This window comes from Tenrec ecaudatus, unplaced genomic scaffold (assembly GCF_050624435.1).
Source record: "Tenrec ecaudatus isolate mTenEca1 unplaced genomic scaffold, mTenEca1.hap1 Scaffold_241, whole genome shotgun sequence".
Taxonomy (NCBI): Eukaryota; Metazoa; Chordata; class Mammalia; order Afrosoricida; family Tenrecidae; genus Tenrec; species Tenrec ecaudatus.
In genome coordinates this window covers 143,536-153,316 of record NW_027458594.1, presented here as the reverse complement: position 1 = coordinate 153,316, position 9,781 = coordinate 143,536, and the positions used below count along the sequence as shown (strand labels likewise).

The window sequence follows — 9,781 nt, the reverse complement described above, 5'->3', positions numbered from 1 at the left end:
ATAGTACATGTTGAAATAGGGAAGAGTGAATTCTTTTACTCTGTTCTTTTCAAGGTTGTTGTTTTGACTATTCAATTTTCAATGCCAGAAGAAATTGAGGATTGACTTTTCCACTTCTGCCAAGATGACTTAGAATTGACAGGGATGACACTGATTCTGTAGCTACTGTAGCACTGCTTTGGGTAGGGCCTTTCTTTCTGTTGCTCTCACAGGAAACCACAACTGGGTGGCTTTAATTAACAGAATTTTATTCAGCCACAGTTTAGGAAACTAGAAGGCACTTGAGGGCACTAGCACGAGGGAAGGGTTTTCTCGCTGCTCAATTCTGGGGAAGACCCTGGTGGTTTTAGTATCTGTCCCTTGGTCCCTCGAGGATCTATCAGTAGGTGGTATATTGCTTCCCCTTCATTGGTGTTTACTCCTGGGCCTAATCTGTTCTTTGTATAGCTCTAAAATTATTGGATTAAGACATATCTTACACTGATGTTGCCTGGTTAGCATAACAAATAAAACTATATTCCCAATTGAGATTGAATCCACAAATAAAGCGGTTAGGATTTACAGCACATTCTGGGGGGACGATGCAGTCCATAACATATAGTACTGATATTTCAACATTACATCTTTCAATCCACTAATATTGAGTGTGTTTTCATTTACCTGGCATTTTAAACTGCTTTCAGCAATATTTCATTTATTTATTTATAAAGATCATTTTATTGGGGGCTCCCACGGCTCTTATAACAATCCATACATCAATTGTATCAAGCATATTTATACATATGTTGCCATCATTATTTTCTAAACATTTATTTTCTATGGGAACCCCTGGTATCAGCTCCTGTTTTTTCTTTCCTAGCCCCACCTTCTCGTGAACCCTAGACAAATTATATAGTAATCTACATATAGTCATCTGTATACCAAAGTTTATATTGTTCTAATAACAACAATTTTCATGAGATGACTTCTAAGACAAACCTGGAACACGTTTTTCTCAAACATAACCAGTCTACAAGGGTAGGGCGACGGCATATTTAGCCTGCTGTGCATCGGGTTGCCATGAGTTGAAACTAACTCAGCCCCTAATCATAAAACATACCACCCTGAATCCTACAGTAATAAAAATCACTGAATCCTGCAGTAATAAAAATCTGCTAATTGTGATAAACTGTGTCACTTTCCAACTCTATTTTTTTTTCAATTTTCATATTTTTATTCACCCGGGTATACTAAGAAATCAAGAAACTTCTAAATGAAAATCTGAATCAATTTTACTTTTTATGTTTTCTGTGTGTTGGAATTTTATTTCATAAGATTAGAAATTATAATACATCATTCAATTAGGGGTTTCATGTCTTTAGAACATTAAGTTATTATTCAAAATTGTAGCATAAACATTTTTGCTTTTCAAATTCTGTAGAAAATATGTATGATCACCTTAAAGTTTCTTTTTTTCTCTGATTTCTTACAGTTTCTGTGTTCGACATAAACCAGCCTATTTTGCATACAGGTTATAGAGTGCAATTCATGTAAGTACACCCATATTATTTTTTTTTAATTTTTGCACAGGTTTCTCTAATTGTCTTCTGAGGGACTAATTTAATAAGTGTAGGGGCTGATGAGCCAATGTGAGTAAATTTCTATTTCCTTTTAAACAACAGAGAATCAAAAACTACCAAGTCCAGGTGTAATTCTCAAATGCCCCTCAATCGGCTTCAGCCAGGTGGAACCATTTTTCTTTGTAAGTTTAAACTGTGGAAGAGTGGTCAATTTTTACGGTTCAGTATTAGCGTTTTGAGCTCAGGGAAATCACTCTTTCAGCCTCCCAGATAGAAGGTCAAGTTCCCTCATCGTAATAGCCTTGCAAGGACTAAAGAACTGAAGAGCATCCGTCTCTTAAGATAGCTCCCCATACCACACGGGCCTCCTCATTACCGGTCTACTCCGAAATGCCGCCGATGACGGAAGAAATATGACTACACCAACACCTATCATCTGCATTTAAATCCCATTTAAAAAGCACGCAAGAAATGTATTTGTCGCCCAGGGGGCCCACAATAACGTAAATTACGAAAGCGGTTAACTTGGATTTACGCTTTCTCCAACTCAATTCCGTTGCATGGGAAGCGCCTCCAGAGGGCTTGGCTATCAGAGCTGTGCCCAGTGGGCTTTGGGTACTGTGGATCACCCCATTTCTACTGGCTGCGGAGCTGAGCAGTCCAAAGACCTGGACACTTGCCTAAAATTCCAAAGGTTTCCCGGAAACGCCCTTCCTGAGGCTGGGCTTCAGCTTTTACGGCGCTCACCAGCTCATCTGTAATCCATCAGGCACTGGCTGAGGCTGCGCACCTGGGCCTGCAGGGGAAGCCTGGGTTCCTGGGAAGCCTCTTAGCAAAGGGCAGGAGGAATGGAAGCGCACTTGGGACACCCTTCCTGAAGGAGGCCCCAGGAAAGTGCACCCCAACTGGGTCGCAGCTGGTGCACCTGGGTTCTGCAAGGCATCCAGAGGCCTCTGTGTTGTGGGGCTCCTTCTGCGCCGGTCTCCAGCCTCTCGGGGCTCCCTCCCCAGTCCTCCCCAAGGTGTCCTCCCACTCTCTGCTCCCATGACAGGGCCTCGTGTTCCGTGTTCGCACCCCGGGACCCAGAGGACAACCATGTCCATGTTGGCGGTGCCGCGACTCCCAGCCACAGAGCCCCATATGTACTTTTTTAATGCCTCCAAAAATTGTGTTCATTGTTCCACAAGGTTATTTTCAGTTTTCTAAACAGAGATTTTTGGTCTTGGATCTAAGTATGCAATAGCGCCCTGATGGTGTACTGGTTCTGAGTTGGTCTGGGATCAGAAAGGGCACGAGTTCGAAATCACCAGCATCTTCCCTGAAGAAAAACAGGGCTTTCTAGTCCCGTAAAGACTGCGTTGCAGTCTCGAAAACCCTCGGGGCAGTTCCACCCTGTCCTACGGGATCGCTGTGAGTCGGAAACGAGTCAGTGACCTGTGTTTACTGAACATATGCCCACGTCCAATTTAGAAATGCGTTATATGACAAAAAGGAGACCCGTCCACTAAAGGAGACGCTGCGACGTCTGTATCAAATGCAGGGATCTAGGGAGTGGGGAGGAGCTCTAGCGACCTGGCTCGCCAATCACAAGATCATTCAACAGCAACCAACGCAATGACAGGCTTTTTTTCTCTTTCCAAGAAGAGCTGTAGTCTCTGAAGCCAACTGGGACAGTTCTACCCTGGGCTTTAGGGTCCCTATGAACTGGAATAGAACTAAGGACAGTGAGTTTGTTTTTTTAGATTTTTAAAGAAATATAAAAATGATTAGGGCAAAGACTGTACAGATGTGCTTTATACAATTGATGTATGTATATGTATGAACTGTGTAAAGAATTGTATCAGCCCCAATAAATTGTTAAAAAAAAAAAAAGAAATATAAAAAACTTTTCGTGTCTTTATCTCCATAGAGACAAAACCTGTCTGCATCTTCAGAATCGATTAGCATTCGAATCTATGTCCATTTTCAGATTGGTAAATCCAGATGCTTTCATATATTTCTAAAGATCCCAACACCACAGAATGCCACAAGGATCCCTTTTAGTGCAGTGGATTATGCATGGGATTGGTAATTTCAAGATCAGTAGTCTGAACGGACAAGCCATTCCAAAGGAAAAAAGCTATATTTGTAATTAAATGGGTTCTTTTTCTTTTATATTTTAGTGTAGTTTTCAATCACACATCATTTGGCGCATTTTTGTTTTGTTTTGTTTTGTTTTGTTTTCACCTGTGGCAGCGAGTACAATCAAACTCCAGTCATTGAGGCAAGCTCTACTGGTGTTAGCGAAAATCCTGCCTGGTAACATAGCACACTTCCCACACGCAGAAGTTCACTGGCCAAGATTGTGCATTTGTTTTTAAAGGAAAAAAATCACAACTTTTCTGTAGTGTTTAAAGCATATTTGAAAAAGGAACATTCTTATGCTAATTCTATACAAATCACATAGCCTTAAAAATGCAAAACAATGATTTTAAACCTCCAGTAACAGCAGTTATACTGAACACAGTGCTTTAGTCGCAGAATTATTTGTACAGAGGGATTTTAGTCAGTGTGTATGAAAATATGTGAATCAGTGTAAATATGATTAGATGTCTATGTAAAATATTTTCTTAAGTGTACGCACAAGAAGAGTCTAACCTTGCAGCTTCTCCTCTTGTCTTATATCCTGTATACCAGCAGAAAGGGATTGATTGATGTGTGTGTGTGTGTGTGTGTGTGTGTGTTCTTGTGAGTCTCTTCTGCTCATTCTGACCCTATGAAAAAAAGTAGCAAAACGTTGCTTGGTTTTATATCATCCTCCAAATTGTCGTTATGTTTGGGCTCATCTCTACATCCATAGTGTCAGTCCATCTCCTACATGGTTTTCCTATATCTCTCTGATGATCTATTTTACAAAACACGATTATCTTTTACACAGATTGGTCTCTTCTGATAGCATGCCTGAAGCATGGGAGCTGAAATCTCGCCATCCTCAGTTCTAAAGAGCATTCTGGGTGCATGTCTTCCAAGACAGATTTGTTGGTCTGCTGGCATTCCACAGAACTTTCAACAGTCTTCGCCAGTACCATAATTCAAAGGCATGTGTGTATTTTTCAACTTTCACATGAATATCATGTGATGTTAAAAATAGCATCACTTGGATTAGACCCACCTTAGTTTTCAAAATGAAATTTTTGCTCTTCAATACTTTAAGGAGGTCTTGAGCTAAAGATTGCTCAATGCAATGTCATTTGATTTCCATGAGCACTACTTGTGAATCTGAGCAAGGAGAACATTTGACAACTTCAATCTGTTCTCTGTTTATCATGATGTTACCTCTTGGCCCACTTGTGAGAACTTTGGTTTTCTTTACATTGAACTGTAATCCATACCGAGATCTACAGTTTTTGATCTTCATCTGCAAGTGCTTCAAGTCCTCCTCACTTTCAACAAGCAAAGCTGTGTCATCTGCATATCAAATGCTAAAAAGCCTTGCTCCAATCTCAATGCTGTATTCTTCATATAATCCAGCTTCTCTGTTTATTTGTTCAGCAAAGAGATTGAATAAATTTTGCAAGAGGATAAAACCTTAGTGCACACATCTTCTGATTTTAAAATATGTAGTGTTCAGCCTATACAACTGCCTCTTGGTCCATATATAGGTTCTGTATGAATACAATGAAGGATTCTGTAATTCTCTTTCTTCTCAATAATACCCACCATTTCTTATTCACACAGTTAAAGGCCTTTGCATAGTCAATAAACACAAGTAAACATCTTTCTGGTATTCTCTGCTATCAGTCAGATCCATCTGACGTCAACAATGACACCCCTCATTTCAAATCCTCTTCTGAATCCAGTGTGAGTTTCTGCCAGTTCCCTGTCAACGTACAGCTGGTGAGTGAGCCTCGGGAGTATTTCACATGCGTGTGCTATTAATGATATTGCTTGATCATTTTCTTAGGTCACATTTCTTGACAATAGGCACCACTCTCTCTTCTGATTGATTCACTCAGTAGATTGCCTTCAAACTTCTTGGCAGAGAAGAGGAAGCACGTCCAGTGCTTCGTCAGCTTGAAAAGTCGGTTCAGTTGGTGGTCTGTCAATCTCTGGAGCCTTGTTTGTCGCTAATGCTTTCAGTGCACCTGGACTTCTTCCTTCAGTTTCATTGGTTCTTGGTCATTTGCTGCCTTTTAAATGGTGTAAAGTTGGCCTATTCTTTTGGGACAGTGATTCTGGGTATTCCTTAAATGGTCTTTTGATGGTTCTTGCTTCATTCAATATTTCAGCTTGAGATTTAATTTTTTTGTTCAGTTCTTTCTTTTTTTAAGTTTATATTAATTAATTTATTTATTTATCTTTTATTGGGGCCTCATACAATTCTTTTCACAATCCATACATACATCCATTATGTCAAGCACTTATGTACATTTGTTGCCATCATCATTCTCAAAACACCTGACTTCTACTTGAGCCCTTAATATCTGCTGCTCATTTTCACCCTCCCTCCCCAATCCTCCTACCTCTTGAACCCTTCATCATTTATGAATTATTATTATTTTGTAATATATTACACTGTCTGATGTCTCTGCCAGCCTTCTTCTCTGCTGACCCTCCCCCAGGGAGGAGGCTATATGTAGATTCTTGCAATCACTTCCCCCTTTCTACCCCACATTCTCTCCACTCTCACCACTGGTTCTGAAGGAGCCATCTGTCCTGGATTCTCTGTGCTTCCAGTTGCTATCTGTGCCTATGTACATCCTCTGGTCTAGCTAGATTTGAAAGATAGAATTGGGATCATGATAGTGGGGTGGGGGGGAGGAAGCATTTAAGAACTAGAAGAAAATTATGTTTCATCGTTGCTACCCTGCACCCTCCCTAGTTCATCTCCTCCTTACAACCCTTCAGTAAGGGGTGTCTGGTTGGCTACCAATGGGCTTTGGGTCTCCACTCTGCACTCACCCACATTTTCAATGATATGATTTTTTTTGTTCTTTGATGCTTGATACCTGATCCCCTTGACAGCTCGTGGTCACACAGGCTGGTGTGTTTCTTCCATGTGGGCTTTGTTGCTTCTGAGCTAGATGGCCACTTGTTTATCCTTGAGCCTTTAAGACCCCAGACGCTATATCTTTTGATAGCTGGGCACCATCAGCTTTCTTCACCACATTTGCTTATGCACGCGTTTGTCTTCATTGATCATATCAGGGAGGTGGGCACCCATTGATATGATTTTAGTTCTTTCATGTCTGATAATTGGTCCCTTCTGCACCTTGTGGTCACACAGACTGGTGTGCTTCTTCCATGTGGGCTTTGCTGCTTTTCAGGTAGATGGCCACTTGTTTATCTTCAAGCCTTTAAGACCCCAGATACTATACCTTTTGATAGCCACTTCAGTTCTTTCATGCTGTGTGTTTTCTTCCTTTTGGATTTTCAAACTCCAGAGTTTCGTATATTTCATTATATAATACTTGACTTTGACTTCTCTGGCTGCCACTTCACGTCATGATTTCCTCAATTTGCTTTAGCTATTATATGATCAAACGCAAGTTTCCGAGTCTCTTCTGACATCCACTTTGACCTCTTCTTTCGTTCCCGTCTTTGTAAAGGCCTTTTCCTTCTTCATGTTTGATATTATTGATTTCTCCCTCAGCTTGTCATTTTTGCAGTCAGTATTGTTCAGTGAGTCCAGTCTGCTTTTGAGCTCTTCTCAAAGTTAAGGTAAAATATAGTCAAGAGTATATGTTGCCTCTTGTGTACTTGTTTTAACTTTATCAACCTTAAGCTAATCTTATAGAGGAGAAATTGATGTTCTGTTCAGTGTCTGGCCTTGTTTTGGCTACCTATATCACGCTTCTCCACTGTCTCTTCCCTCAGATGTAGTCAGTTTGATTTCTGTGCATTCCCTTAAGCAAAGTCCATATGTACAGTTGTTACTTATTTTGTTGAAAGAGAAGAAAACATTTGCAATGGAGAAGTTGCTGATCTTATAAAATTCTATCAAGTTATATCGACCTTCATTTCTGCATCAAGATTATTTTTTCCAACTACTATCTGTTCTTAGTCTGGAAATTGCTAAGACCTGTTCAATTTGGGTGACTCTATAGGGATTTAAAATACTGGTGACATAGCTTTCAGCATCACAGCAATAAGACAGCCACCACAGTATGACAAACAATAGAGGGGTGTGTGTGTATGTGTCTGTGAACATATATTTAAAATTGCATTGGCCAATGCCAGGGGGCAATTGAACCACTTTCCTTTTTCCAGGAACTAACCACTAGGATAGTTGAATAGAATTTCAGTCACAAGTAAGCATGAAAATCCAATTAGCTGGATTTCAATGGTGCCTAAATCTGGTGCCAGTTCTAATAAAAACTGTAAATTATTCTCCAGCTGTGTAACTATTGCAAAGAAAATGATTAGAAATAAAAGATAGGAATTCAACTGGTCAAATTTTTGATATAGGAATGTCTTGAGTATAAAATGCTATGAAACAAAAACTCTTTTAATTCTTCTTAACTGAATAATTTAATCTTACCAGCATCATCCTCCACCTTCTTTTACCCAGACTTAATCAGGAAAAGAGAAAATATTCCCAGTTCTCATACTCCTTCATATTCCCTTGGTGGGTTACAAGGACTATGGATAGAAGAGTCATATAAAATAATTCACTACATACATCCATATCTCAATACATACCTCGAATTATGAAAAAGGTGTTAGGAGGTATTCAATGAAAACATTGTCATAGAAATTTTTATGTTTCTAAGCCACTAGATGGCAGCCTTAAGCCATTTGTAAAGACAATACAAAGCTGCTCTCAATTTTAAATGGTATCAAGGGTGGGTGGAATAAACAGAAATTGATTTTGTAATTTTTGGTAGTTGAGTTTAAATATTTCAAATACATGGAATTCTCATTTTATAGTTTTTCAATAATAAATAGAATATGAAATGATTATGTAATTGCTGTCTTACTGTGAAACATTACTCTAGCAAGGTATTCAAGGATCCCAATGCCCATCCCAAGGTTTTTTTTAACCTAGGATCAACAAATGATCATATATATATATATATATATATATATATTACAATTTGTTGTTGAGGAAGCAGTGTGAAGTGACGATTGCAGAATCTGAGTGTGAAATGACGAAGACCAGAGTGACGGCGGTGACACTGGAAGTAGAGATGACAGGAAAATTGAAGAAATGAAATCAATTTAGGAGAATACCATGGTATGTGCAAAGTAAGAGAGAGCGTTCTAAGGCAAGAGATGCCCATATATGAGAACTACAGAATAAGGAGTAAATCGATGCAGGAAAAGGAAAGAGAAAAGAAATGGCTGCCATACAGAAAACTATGTGTCAGAGAACGTTGCTCCGTGGCTAATTCTTTGGGTGTAGATCACCAGGTACATCTAGTTAGACAGAAACCACCAAATTTTGAGTTACAAGCTAAGTTCTGGATTCCTTCCTTGTACTGCCCAAGGACTCTCACTACTATTTTCTCAACCCCCACCCTCCTTTTCTGTATCCTTTAGAAATTTGGTTTCCATAATAAAACCGTAATCAGGATTCTCATTGCCAGAAGTGAAATAGACCTAATGACCATAAGAAAATGATATAGAGATATTGAAAATCCCTGAGGAAGGGGGACGGGTAGGAAAAAAAAAAGAAAATCCCTGTGTCATGATATCAAGGTGAATCTCTTGCAAGTGATTTACTTAGACACATAAATAAGATATCCATTTGAAAATAAGACAAAAGCTCTCATTTCAGTAGCTTTATACTAGACTCTAAAAAGGTAAGTTTTCTAACTGGAAAATCTAGTACTTCAGACAATCATTAGCATATCAACAGGTAGTACCTCAGAAACCTCTTCTAACTTAGTGACAACATTTCGTGGATGTGTTTTAAACAAAAGCATTGATGTACTTATATAAAATACTCAGCCTCCACAATTGTACTTCAGAGGTTTAATCCTATAGTATCAGAATATATAGGAACCACTCTTTTTTAAAAAAATACAACTTTTCGATGAGACAATACTAATTGTGAAGAGACTCCATAAAGCAGTTCAGCCCACTTCTCACACCCCCATAGAAAGCAGGAAAACCAGGTAAAATTCATAACAATTAATTTAGAGGACTCTAGAACTGCAAGTTAAATAGAATTTTATCTTTAGTCTTTGAAATGCAAAGAAGGGTGACTCAGAGGTAAACAGCTAATTTCTATGCCCTGA

At 39.1% G+C, this 9,781-nt stretch overlaps 1 pseudogene; it reads right to left on the bottom strand.

The window, feature by feature from the left end:
- Positions 1 to 3,783: 3,783 nt before the first annotated feature.
- Positions 3,784 to 3,910, bottom strand: LOC142436375 (small nucleolar RNA SNORA62/SNORA6 family; annotated as a pseudogene).
- Positions 3,911 to 9,781: the final 5,871 nt, after the last annotated feature.